This window comes from Mastigoproctus giganteus, chromosome 8 (genome assembly GCF_048544385.1).
Source record: "Mastigoproctus giganteus isolate SK-2022 chromosome 8, ASM4854438v1, whole genome shotgun sequence".
In the NCBI taxonomy this organism is placed as follows: Eukaryota; Metazoa; Arthropoda; class Arachnida; order Uropygi; family Thelyphonidae; genus Mastigoproctus; species Mastigoproctus giganteus.
In genome coordinates, this window is record NC_143582.1 from 133,778,896 (window position 1) to 133,793,114 (window position 14,219).

The 14,219-nt window shown below is 36.6% G+C and overlaps 1 protein-coding gene across 1 annotated transcript in view; it reads right to left on the reverse strand.

The window, feature by feature from the left end:
• The window catches only part of LOC150081830 (homeobox protein cut-like), a 323,211-nt gene that overhangs the window by 202,030 nt on the left and 106,962 nt on the right, over nt 1-14,219 (reverse strand). The window lies entirely within an intron of this gene.

Here is a 14,219-nt window from a genome sequence, read left to right on the forward strand (position 1 = left end):
TTATGTAGAAAATATCTTAACAACAGACAGTGAAAAATGTAAATTTAGTTAAATAACTTAAGATTATTTTAATAGTAGGTAAATGCGAAAAAAATTTACTATAGAATATTACAAATTTCTAAGTGTACTGTATTCAAATGTATGTATCATTGCGTACCATCCCAAAAAAAGCACTAGTTAGTACTGTTTTTTTCACTGTGTCTAACCTCTTCTTTTAAACAGATTTATCAAACGTTGCCAGAGTTCTACCAGTCTGGTCACACATTTAAGCAGACAGCCAATGTGTACATACATGCATCAAAATCTTTTTTTTTTTTTTTTTTTTTTTTACTTCAGTAACATCAACTGAAATTGTTTAATTCTGTCTTTAAGTGTTTCTTTCTAGATAACAGTAACCTTCCAATAAGTATTCATTTACTTTCTCATGAAGGCATACAGATCCCTTTCAGAACTCAAACTAATAAGATAACAAGGGCAGTCTGCTACCACCAAGTGCACAATCTACTCTTTTAATACCTTTGCTACTCCAGTTTTTAGGCCTACCACAGCACATAGTTTGGTGTGACGTAAGCACTGTGAAAGCAAAAATAAGAGTAGAGTGTGTTATAGGCCTAATGAGTACAATGAATGAGTATAATACGAAACTGTACAGGGAAATAGAGTCGGCCAATAAATCAGAGAGTCTTATAATGGGGGATTTTAATTTCCCAGATATTGACTGGATTTTGTGGGTTGGTCACTCACACACTAGCAAGGCTTTTGTGGATTTATTGGATGATTGTTTTCCACATCAGCATGTTCAAAGGCAACTAGAGGGAGTAATACTCTTCCTCTGATTATCAGTAGTGATTTTTCATGTATTAAGAATCTGCAGATAAAGGAACCACTAGGTGGCAGTGATCACAGTATGCTGAAGTGGAATTTACTCAAAGAGGTAACTACCATCAGGGGTAAAGGGAAGGGTTTTTGCTTTCGTAAAGATGACTACGATGGTCTGAGACAGTATTTAAATTATATACGGTGGGACCAACTAATGATGTTACCAACAGCATATTCAAAATGGGAATCATTCAAAGAATTTACTTTGGAAGCTACTAGGCTTTACATACCAACTAAGAAATATTGTTCAAGGTTTAGGCCTAAATGGATGTCAGATGAACTAATGAGGCAGAGAAGAAAAATGCATGGGATAAGGCTTCGGTTATAGCTCGGACACAGCATGAGTTTGTTAAGGGAAAGTCTTGCCTGACCAATTTGATTGGATACTATGACTTAGTCACAAAGGAACTGGATGCAAAGAATAATTTTAATATCATATTTGGATCTTAGAAAGGCTTTTGATACTGCTGTATATGGAAGACTGCTGCACAAATTGCTATTGGGTAAACTTGTATGTGCTAAAATAACCACCGATGATCCGGCCAACTTACAAATCAGGCACTCCACAGGTTCCAACGCTGGCAGATTAGTGATGGTCGACCTGTATTTAAATTCTACATGGTGGGGGCCAACTGATGATGTTACCAACAGTGAATTCAAAATGGGAAGCATTCAAAGAAATAATCTTGGAAGCTACTTGGATTTTCATACCACCTAAGAAATAGAAATCTTGTTCAAGATTTAGGCCTAAATGGATGTCAGATGAACTAATTAGACATGTGGCAGAGAAGAAAAATGCATGGGATACATATAAATTAACAGGTGACACAGAAGCCTATGATAGATATAAGTTGGTCTGTAACCAAGTCACAAAGGAGGTTAGGCAGGCAAAGGCAGATTACAAGAAAACAGCAAAGAGTTCTTTACTTATGTAAACTCTAGAAGGAAGGGGGTGAATCAGATTGATCCACTTGATATCGATGGTTCAACTGTTGATGATCCTGCTCAGGTAGCTAAAACTAAATGAATATTTTGCATCTACATTCACACATGAGGAGTTATTCAGGAAGGGGAATGCCAGAGGTGTATTAAACTCTGGTAGTAAGCTAGATAATCTTGTAATAACTAAGAGTAAAGTGAAGGAGAAATTGTTGAAGATAGACATAAGAAAGGTATCTGGTGTGGATGGAACCTATTCAGTTATATTAAAGGAGGCAGCAACGGGAGTAAGCACACCCTTAGCCATTATGAGAGCTTCCCTCACTCAGAGGAGTGAGGGAAGCTCTCACCCATGGACTGGAAATGTGCAAATGTGACCCCAATCCACAAAGGAGGACAAAGGGAGACACAGGTAAATACAGTCCTGTTAGTTTAACTTCTGTTCAAGGGAAGTCAATGGAGGCACTGGTTAAAGAAGCATTGCAGGATCATCTAGAGAAGACTTCAGTTGCAGCTCGGACACAACATGGGTTTGTTAAGGTGAAGTCTTGTCTGACCAATTTGATTGGATACTAGACGTAGTGACAAAAGAACTGGATGCAAAGAATAATTTTGATATCATATATTTGGATCTTAGAAAGGCAGGAGAAAGGTTGAACACTGGTATTTCTTCACACATACATTACAGAATCAGTCTTAGAACTGATAAGCAGAGTCAATTTTAAGGTTCAGGTAGGATGTGGTTAACTGTTTCAGTTGTTTCTTGAAGCATCCAGTGGTATCGAATATCTCCAGATTTGCTTTGTTGATTGATCTTGCAGCCCTGTTATAGTAGTTGTAGTATCCATAATTTGTTCTTGCATAGGATGGTTTTAGCAGTGGATGGTTTCTTAAAACTCTTGTCAGTGCATTGAAGTTTATTTGTGAGACAAGATGAGGGCAATTCATGGTATCATTTAAACAGCTGGTTAAAAAGGAGTAAGTCAGCTTTATCTCTTCTTTCTTCCAGCATTTCAAGTCCAAAGAAAATACACCACTCTTGGTAAGATTTCTCATTGTATTCAAGGCCACTTTTAAAGTAAACGTACTGTATTGCCCTTTTTTGAATATTTTCAATTTCTAATTTTTGGCAAGCTGCATGTGGGGAATAGACCTGTGAGGCAAATTCTAGGGTTGGCCTAACATAAATTTTGTAGAGAAAGATGAAAAGTGCCAATTGATTAAAGTCTCAGTTAATTGTTTTAAGAAAGCCTAGTTTTTTGCTAGCTGCCTTCATAATATTTGAGACATGAACATCAAAGGAAAGCGATTCTTTAATAAAGATACCTAAATTTTTGGCTGTACTAACTTTTTTGATCGCCTTGTTGTTGATACAATAAGAAAAATTAAGTTTGGTTTTTTTTTGTGTGCGTTAGCAGAACTCATCAGCTCACATTTATTTTCATTGACTACCATTTTGTTCTCCTTCAGCCACTGAATAACTCATTGAAGAGCTTTGTTTAGGACGATGCAGTCACTGTTATTGCGAATTGCTTTATAAATTTTTATGTCGTCTGCAAATATGTTAATTTTGATTTGACAGTCTCCAAGGGTACTTGGCAGGTTGTTGATGTAGATAAGAAATAACAGTAGGCCTAAGGAAGAGCCTTGTGGGACACCAATGCTAGGTTTAAAAGGATATGAGATTTTACGTTAAAATGTCACCGACATTTCTCTACCTTCCAAGTAGTTTGCAATCCAGTTTAGTGCCTGTCCTCTGAGACCATAATGATCCAGTTTATTAATTAGTCTCTGATGAACTACCTTGTCGAAGGCTTTGCTTAAGTCAAGGAAGGTGAAGTCGACTTATTCTCCTTCATCAAGTGCCTGGGATATATTCAAAACAAATGAAATTATATCTGTGCAGGTGGAACGACACTTAATAAATCTGTGAGAATAGTCCGACAGATTAAGTTTCATAAATTTGAATAGCTACTTCAATTACAATGGATTTAATTATCTTTGAGAGTGTATTTAATTGACAAACTATTCTGTAGTTGTTGGGTGAGGATGGGTCTTCTTTTTTATAAATAGGGGTAACAAAAGCCTTCTTTAGTTGAGCTGGATAGATTCCACAATTTTAGTAAGTGAAGTAATGGCTTTACCAGTGTGGTTCCACATTTTTTCCATAAAACAGTAGGGATACCATCCGGACCTCGTGTGAGGTCCTTTTTCATACTATGGATTGTGCTCAACAATTCTACTTGGTTGATTTCAAATACTCTTAGTGTATCAATGTAGTTGAGAAGAAAAATTTCATTACCTTCCATTCCGTCGTTGTCTGTATCTGTTTCATATATTTCTTCAAAGCTGTTAGCAAGGTAGCCGGCCTCAGAGAAAGATGACAAGTCATTGGGAATATCTAGCATGTTTACAGCTGCATTTTGATTTTTTGCCTTGAAATAGCTGAATATAGGCTTCAGAGCCTCAAAGACTCTTCTTTCAACGAAGCCCAAGTATTTGTTGTAGTCCTGTTTTAATGTCATCTTAACCTATCTTCTTAAGGAAAAATATTTATTATAAAGGCATATTTCCTTATTTATCTTAAACCTACTATGCATTTTTTGTTTTTTTGCCAGTAGGGATTTTAATTCCTTAGAGAACCAATGTAGTAATTTGAATCAGGAGAACTATAGTATGGAACAAGGTTGTCTGTAATTTCGTTAATGATTTGATAAAAACAGTCCAGTGCTTCTTGGGGATCATTGATTTTTAATAGTAATTCCCAATTACAGTTTTTAAATGTGTAATTTATATTAGGCCATTTCGCTTTATCGAAATTGAACTTATGTTTTTGTCCTAAATCCATATCTTTAACTGATCTCTTCTTGATGGAAAAAGCCACGGGGATATGATCTGATTTGAAAAGATTAGTAGGCTTAAAGACCAAGTAAAAAATCCAAGTAGTTATCATTTATAGTTGAAAATTCACAGATCTGATCCAAATTTAAAGAAATGAAGATTTTTTTAAAATCTACCTTTAAGTGTCCACACATTAGCTGGATTGGCATTACATCCATTGTAGGCATGTGGCATATTAAAGTCCCCTAAAACAATTAAATTGTTCAGTTGCAGATGTTGATCAAAAATTTGGTCAATAGTATTCTCAAATTCCATCATAAGAGAGTTATCTAGAGGTGGAAGGTAAACAACATAACATAGCAGGTATAGAGGCTGCTGCCCAGTTGAAGGAAAATACCTTCAATGCTAACCAAAACTTTGACTTTTGAGATAGGAATCTCTTTTTGGCAAACGTTCATGAGACCACCGCCTTTCTTATCCAGTCTATCCCTACAAATAACAACAAAGCCCGGTAGGACTAATTCACTGTCCTTAACATCATGGGTGAGCCGTGTTTCCAATAAAAAGTAGATATTGTAGTCTTCTTGTAATATAAAGGAATAAGTATCTTTAAATCTGGTACTGTTCAGACATTGCACATTTTGAATAGTAACATGGAAAATTATTCTTATTTTGCCGAACTGTAATACTATTTTCCTGTAGTTGCTATTTATTTCCGTTTTCAATATTCGTGGGGCCAACCTTTAAACAAATATAGCCTTGAGCTTTGAAATAACTTTAAGCTTTTTGTTTTTTTGAAGCCCTGATTAGTAGCCCAGTTTTTTTTTCTTTTTTCTGCTAGAGTACATTCTTTCAATTTTGTCTATGTTATCTGCTTCTGCCATATCACTGCCATTTGCCATATCCCTTTTTAATATATGGCATAATATGCTTTATCTGTGTCTTGGCTGTACAATACAAAAGATTTCTTTTGTATTGGTGTGTGCATCAATATTTTCCTTATATTATCCTCAGGGGCTCATATCTGGTGAGTTTGGGCTTGGCACACCCAGGGTCCTGAGCTGGATATTATCATTCTTCCCTTTCTTGGTGATTCCTTTCTACTCTCTCTCTCTCTCTCTCTCTCTCTCTCTCTCTCTCTCTCTCTCTCTCTCTCTCTCTCTCTCTCTCTCTCAGGGTAATAGGGAATTTTTTTGGCCGGTGCAGCATAAGCCTCAGGCTTCCTTGCACCATATGGCTAATAATAATAATAATAATAATAATAATAATAATTTATTTACACTCTCTGAGATTTGAGTCTTGTTTTGGTGAGTTATACTTTCCAACCGAAGTTTTTACTGGTTTTGTGTGTTTCTAAGTTTGAATGTTCAGACTGTGTTTCTCTTAATTGAATTGGTCCTTTATTGTCTCTTTTCTTACATTTTGTACCTAATGTTAGTTCATCCTCTGTTTGGTTAGTGCTCATAAAGTTTCACCTGATTCCGGGGTTTGAGTGCTTGCATTTTTCCCCTCCCCGGTATTTAAGGCTACATTAGATAGTTCTCGATCCCAAATACTCAAGCTTCCTATATTCTCATTCGCATAACCAGTTTTCGGGGAACTTTTGTCTGGTGTTGTAGCAGTCGTTGAAAGCTAAGTTTGTTGTGTTATTGGAGGAGGTTCCGTTAATGCCATTTATAAATGTGCATCCTTTTTCATGTAACCTCACAGTGTTAGTGTTTTGAGGTGGATGTCCTGGAATTGTTATAGGTCAATCAGGAGCACCTTCTGTTTTTGTAGTATGTGCAAATACATCCCTCTTGTACTGAGACATGTTAGAAATTACTGGAATAATGTTATTTTTGTTATTCTCTCTTAGTAATTCCAATGGTATTTGAAATCCAACGATTATCAGCTCAAATGGTATTTGAGCTGATAATCGTTGGATCGTTAGCATCATTAGAAATTTGGCTGTTGCCAATGAGTGACATTTATTATATTATTATTGTTATTATTTGGTTTTTAGGAGCATTAGCAACTAAGACCATATTGTTCTGGGGATATGCAGTGGTCATTTCCTGACCTTTTCGCATCCTCCGTATTTCGTGGTTACGGGTTTGAACCCCAGTCTAATCAAGAAGCATGTGCTACACACTGCTGCTCCTGCCCACCTGGCTACGGAGGCACCTGAGTGACATTTCTTGACCTTTTAAGCCAGATTCTCTGCTAGTTAATTTCACCTTGTGCACTATCCGGTTGGATCTCATGGCCACGACACACGAAGGAAGCAGGAAGAAACAGGTTCCTTCGTGTATTGCTCACATCATATGATTAAAAAAAAAAAAAAAAAAATGGCACCTTGCGTTGCTCGGCAGGATTTGCATTTTTGAAACAGTTCAGCCGAAGCGATAAAGAACTGTCATTGATGTCAGTGTGATCACTCAATGCAGCTTTCAGGATTTTCTTCCAAGTTGTAGTTTGTTGGTAATTCTGTGTTGTTGGCTTGCATTGTTGGCTATCTGATTCGTTAATTCAAAATTGTGCTTTTTACAATCAGAAAGTTTATGTAGCACACCTTGCAACTTTTCGTATAGCGTGTCATACCCATTTGCCAAAATTTTTTAAAAAATAAATATCTCGGACCATTTGTCATATAATCCATTGATCTGGTTTTCTAGATATTGTCCCTATAACTGTAGGTCTCTCTTAAGCTCTTTAAAGTTGGTGACGAAAGTGAGAAACTCCTGTTCAATATTTAAGTTGAACCCTAGCATTGGAGCATCATTCAGCATCGAGTATGGCAATGAGGAGTTGTATGTGCCATTTGAGAAGGCTGGGTAGTTCTTGATCTTCTTTACTATTTGTGTTATCTTGGGTGCAAGGTTGCAAATGATACATCTAAAGCATGCCTTAGCCTGTGATGACATTTTTTTGTAATATTTAATCTTATTACAACAAGGTCCTATTAATGCACTGCAAGAACTACAAATTAGGAAGTCTTCAACTTGAGCATTGCATATTGAGCAAATCTTTAGTTTCTCCATAGTAATATGGAAATACATGAAAACAAAATCACGTGAAAAACAGTCTTAAACAAGATTTGCCATGACCTTTCGGATTGTCCCTTAACAATTAGAGAGCACAGTTGACAATGAAAAAGTTACAGTAATGACAAGATGACCTTGGGGAGGGTGCAGTTGGTGAGGTTGATATTCCCAAGTAGGTCTGTTCCAGATGAAACAGCGGATGGCCTGGGGGTGAGAAGGACGACCTTGGTGCTAGTAAGGAATGGCAACTGAGTGTTGCCGGGTGTTCTTCAGTATAGAACAAGGGAAGCTGCAGTTACAACTAACCACTTTCAAATTCATTTGAATCATAGGAAGATGCAGATGATTTGACACCATGAATGGACAGCTCATCACAAGATGAATTATTTAGTATATCATTCGCAAAAATCAAATCGGTAAAACTGCACTAACCATTAACTTTAATCGGAGCCTGTTTGCAGGCAGCCGCACACTATCCACGCACATGCACTGTTAATGAGGAGAAAAGTCTGTAGTTGGAAGAATGGAATGTAACTCTCTGACAAGATATCAATGGTAATCAAAAGATGCTGTATGGTATGGTAAGGAATAGGAGTAGAGATGGTGAGCAGAGCAAATACTCGATGGATGAGAACCTGATAACCAAGGATGAAGAGATAAGGGAAACATGGAAGAAGTATTTTGAAAATTTATTGAACATGCAGGACAGCCAGCAAAATGGGCAACAGCAGATTGATCATTAAAGAGGGGTTGAAAGAGAAGATTCAGAGGGAGACCAGACAGACTTTACTTGGAATGATGTAGTGCAGGCATGGAAATACATCGAAACAAGCAAGCCTGCTGGTATAGATGACATAAATAGAGAGATGCTGAAGGATACAGGCGAGGCAGGGATAGCGTGGGCATATAGACTGTTCTACAAGATCTGGGATGAAAGACCCATGGTCTATGCCAGGGGTTGGCTGAAGGACTGGAAAGAAAGTTTGATCATCCCATTGTTCAAGAAGGGGAAACTGGAAGAAGTGTTCAAATTATAGAGGCATTACACTGACATCACATACGTTGACCTGAGTAAGCTGTACAAGAGAGTATTAGAGCAGAAGATAAGAGGAATGGTTGAAAAGAGTATGGTTTATAGGCCTGACAGATCAATGGTGGATCTAATTTTCTGCATCAGGCAACTAATGGAAAAATGTTATGAACACAATGAAGAATTATGGATGGCATTTTTGGACATTAAGAAAGCATTTGATGCTGTGAAGAGAGAGAAAGTGTGGGAGGTTTTGAGAAACTTGGGGATAGAGGAACCTTGCAGAGAGAATTGAGAATTTGTACACCAACATATGAGCAAAGTAAAAATAGTGATGGGGTTGACGGAGAGTTTTGAAATAACATCAAGTTTGAGGCAAGGAGGCTTCCTGTCACCACTACTCTCATTCTGTTATGAATGATGTGCAATGTAGAGTAATGGAACAACTTGGATAAGACCAGATGAAAGTCATGCTCTTCGCAGATGACCTCTGTATATGGGGAGAGAGCAGGGAACAAGTGCAACGGCAAGTTGATATGCGGGTTAGTATGGCCACAGAATTTGGACTGGTTTTCAGTCAGGAGAAGAGTGAAGTAATGGTTCTAAAGAGGAGTGGGAGCCTGACAGATACATTACAATGGTAGGGGAAAAAACGGTTAACTTGAAGTACCTAGGATGCACCATTACAAAGACTGGAGTGATAGACAAAGAAATAAGTAGAAGGATACAAGAGGGTGGGAATTTCTATAGCCAGATAAGAGACCTGAAACAGGAACATACCAATGAAGTGTAAGAAGGCTATGTATCAAACCTATTACTTACATTGTGACATTTGCATCTGAAACTTGGACTATGAGGAAAAAGGATGAAAGCAGAATTCAGGGGGCAGATATGAGATTTGTGAGGTAGCATAGTGAGAAAGACAAGACACAACAAAATCAGGAATGATGTGATTAGGGAGAGAATTCAGGTTGAAAAACTCCAGAATAGGAGTGAAAGATCCTATTTGAAATGGTTTGGACATGTCAAGAGGATGAATGAGAGGCATTTGCCAAGAAGAATGTTTGATTTACAATTAAGAGACAAAAGACCAGGGGGGAGACCAAGAATGAGGTGGCAAGACATGATAAAGACTGATGATGTCATTAAGAGAGGAGGAAACTGGAGTGAAATCAATGATGAAGAGAAGTACATGGTCAGGGCATGGTGGCGAGGCTTTATACATTGACCTGTGGAATAGCAGAACGATGCTGATGATGATGGCAATGTAAGGTTTAATATAAAAAAAACAAAGTGTTTTAAGTTTTTTATTAAGCATTTGAAAATTTACCACAAAAAAATATTGAAATGATTAATATTAACAATTATACTGCTTTTTCATCAAAATATCCTCCATGAGATTTTAGCACTGCCTTATACAGAAGTGGCATTCTGATGATTAATTTTATAATAGCATTTTGACTAACATTATTCCAAGTGATCTGCAAGGTTTCTCATAAATTTTGTGAAGATGGGCAGATTTCACAGATTTCATGGTCTATGCCAGGGGTTGGCAAACTACGGCCTGCGGGCCAAATACGGCGTGCCCCCTCTTTTTAATCCAGCCCACAGGTTAATATTGTTTTTTACATGAAAAAATAAAAAATAAATCAAATTACGCACTGCAATAGCTGATAGTCAAGTTGAGAATAATGACCGCACACGGAACTACTGGCGTCGCATATTCGCATTCTGTCGTCTACCGTAGAACAAGTATTGCCAGCATTTCTCTCAGTTTTGCTTTAGCAGCGCACATGGTATTGTCTGTCACTGTGCTCTGCAATCTTTTTTTTCCCTTTTATTTATTACCCACCGTTTCCATGTCACCCTCAAGACCAAATATGAAGAGAAAAGTGGACTTCAAATGTTGTGCTTTTAAAGGTGAATGGAGTGTGAATTATTTTGTCATAGAAATAAATGACAAAGTATCATGTTTATTATGTAATGACACAATAGCTGTGCGAAAAGAGTACAATATACGTCGTCATTACCAAACTAAGCATGCAGCACAATACAGCAAGCCCCCGTTATAACGTGATTCGCTATAACGCTCTTCTTATATTATAACCCATATCTGACTATAACGCTGTCACAGATCACTATAACTCTTTTACAGATTGAATTTTTGGCATATTTAATGAAATCGTTTCATTTGATGGAGTTGATAGCTTGAAAATGAATAGCAAAACAGCATTAAAACGTTTCCCACGCTGACTTGAGAAATTTTCCCATGCTCAGTGAAATTTTCTCGCAGTACAGTGACTTGTTATGTAGTTCCGAGATCAACATTTTAAAAAATGATCAAGTATGTTGCTTGTAATATGTGTTACATGCATTTATCTGAAGTATAGTCATCACTCAGTAATGTATTAGACATCGTGCGAAACGGACAGTTTACTTGAACATTGTATCATAATTAATGCAACCAACACAGTTACATTTTTGAAGAGTTAATAATGTCCGATAAGAATAAAAAAGCAACGTCTGAGTGTAGTATGAAGACTATAAATGTAAGAAAAAGACTGAATTTGAAAATTAAATTAGACGTTTTGATGTTGTTATTTGGTTTTTAGGAGCATTAGCAACTAAGGCCATATTGCTCCGGGATATGTGGTGATCATTCCCTGACCTTTCCGCATCCTCCATATTTGGTGGCGGTGGGCTCTAACCCCGGTCTAATCAAGAAGCATGTGCTATGCACTGCTGCTCCTTCCCACCTGGCTATGGAGGCACCTAGACGTTTTGAAGCAAATCGATTCCGGTCAAAGACAAGCAGATGTGTGCCATAATTTAGGACTAGCAAGTTTAACTGTAAGAACAATTATAAAAAAAAACATAAAGAATTAATTTTAGCAGCGGGAAAGATAGCTGTTCCACTACAAGCAACTAGTACTAGGCCGGCTATTAGGATTGAAATGGAAAGACTAACTAATTTTATTGAAGATAATATCCAATGCAGAATTCAGTTAAGTTAAATATTATTTAAAAAAAAAAAAAAAGCAAGAGATTAGCCAATATGATGATCTGAAGAAAACTCACCTAAAAAAAAAAAAAAAAACTGGTAAGGGCTGGTTAAATAGATTTAAAATCCAGGGAGAAGCCGTAAGTGCAGATTAAGGAGCCGAAACTTTCAAAAAAGAACTTGTTAAAATTATTGAAGAGGGGTATTATGTGTTATACTGTACTTCTCAATAAGTTTTTAACATAGATTAAGCAGGACTTTCGTGGAAACGAATGCCTAAAAGAAGTTTCATATTGAAAGAATAAAAAAACATGCCAGGTTTCAAAGCGGTGAAGGATCGGTTGACTTTATTGTTGGGTAGTAATTAAACTGTGGGGGATTTTAAATTAATACCCCTTTTAGTTTATTTGGAAGAGGGCCAAAGTTCAACCCAAAATCCGACACATTTTTCATGATTAAATTCATCAGTTAAATTAAATCAATTTAGATCAATTAAATTCATGATTTTAATTGGAATTTTAAGTTTAATTTTGATACGTAAGTATCAAAATTAAATATATATGTATGTAACGCAGAATATTTTATATGTACAAATATTTGAATATTAAATATTTTGACCAACATTTGTGCATCTTTTCCCTGCCGTTTATTATTGATTAGGAAATATCCTATGGCACTGACCGCAACTCACAAATACATATATTACCTTATGGGAATGCAGCACTCGCTTAGCGCGGATTCACTTAGCGCTCCGTTTTTACGGAACGAATTATCAGCGTTAAGCGGGAGTCACCTGTATTCAAAACTCACAGAAAATCAACGGAAGCTAAAATTGGAAAGTTTAAAACGTAATGCATCATCACAACGCAATTTATTCGTTAAAATAAAAAATGATAATGAAGCAGTAACTAAAGTAAGCTTACGAATAGCTTATTTATTAGCCAAGAAAGGGAAACTATTTACCGATGGTGAATTAATTAAATCATGTTTCTTGTAGCAGCCGAAGAAATGTGTCCAGAGAAAATGAATTTATTTTTATTATTATTATTATTAGCTATATGGTGCAAGAAAGCCTGTGGCTTATGCTACACCAGCCAAAAAAAAATTCCCGAGTTACCCAGAGAGAGAGAGAGAGAGAGAGAGAGAGAGAGAGAAATCACCAAGAAAGAGAAGAATGATGATATCCAGCTCAGGACCCTCGGTGTGCCAAGCCCATACTCACCAGATGTGAGCCCCTGGGGTTAAGATTTTGTTTCGATCTATCAGTCTTTCGGCGGGAACAACTGTTAAAAGAGTTGAGGTCATCGGGAGCCACATAAAGAGTCAATTAAAAGACAAGGCAAAAAATTTCAAGTGGTTTTCATTGGCTCTTGATAAGTCTACAGACATTACTGATACTGCCCAATTGTTGCTGTTTATTCGAGGAGTCAATACTGAGTTTGAGGTTACTGAAGAATTAGCTTCTATGAATAGTTTGCATGGAATAACTTCAGGCAAAGATATCTTCAAGGAAGTCGAGAAAACGCTAACACAGTACAATTTGCAATGGAATCAATTAAAATGTGTCACAACTGATGGTGGTAAAAATATGTGTGGAACGGGGAAAGGATTAGTTGGACAAATTTTTAAGGCTTGTGAAGAAGCTAAATGTTCAAAACCTCTGGTAATTCATTGTATTATTCACCAGCAGGCTCTTTGTGGGAAACACCTCAATCTGTCATGTGTTATTGAACCAGTTGTGTCAGCGGTTAACTTTATTCGCTCTCGTGGACTTAACCATCGTCAGTTTCGTAATTTTTTATTAGAGATTGAAGCCGAATATCCTGATTTGCCCTACCATACAGCAGTTTGATGGCTCAGCAATGGAAAAGTTTTATTGAGATTTTTTGAACTCAGAGAAGCAATAGAAATTTTTCTAAATGAGTAAAACTGCCCACAACCACTATTATCTAACAATGAATGGCTATGGAAATTAGCATTTGCTACAGACATTGTGGGATATCTTAACAAATTTAACTTAATTAATCGTAAAGTCATATCATCAAAAATTTGCATTGTTTGAAATACAAATCACATTAACCAAGTTTGACCATTTTCCATGCTGTAAAAAATTTCAAATATTAGCGAAATCCCCATTCCCAAAAAAATTTGCGGCAGATATATTTTCTGAACTTAACTACAGTTACAACAGCGTTTTTCAGATCTTGATGCAAGTGCAAAAGACATTTCCATATTTCAAAATCCATTTGGCTGTACAATTGAGGAACTTCCATCAGACCTTCAATTGGAAGTGATTGATCTGCAAAATGATGATATGCTAAAGGTTAGGTTTAAAGAAATGAATATAACCCAATTCTATAAATATCTTTCGGAAGATAAATACGGTCAATTAATTAAAATCATATCCATGAGGATTTATATCTGTATTTGGGAGTACTTACCAATGTGAAAAGACTTTTTTTTTTTTTTTTTTTTTTTGGCTGATGCTGCATAAGCTCATACA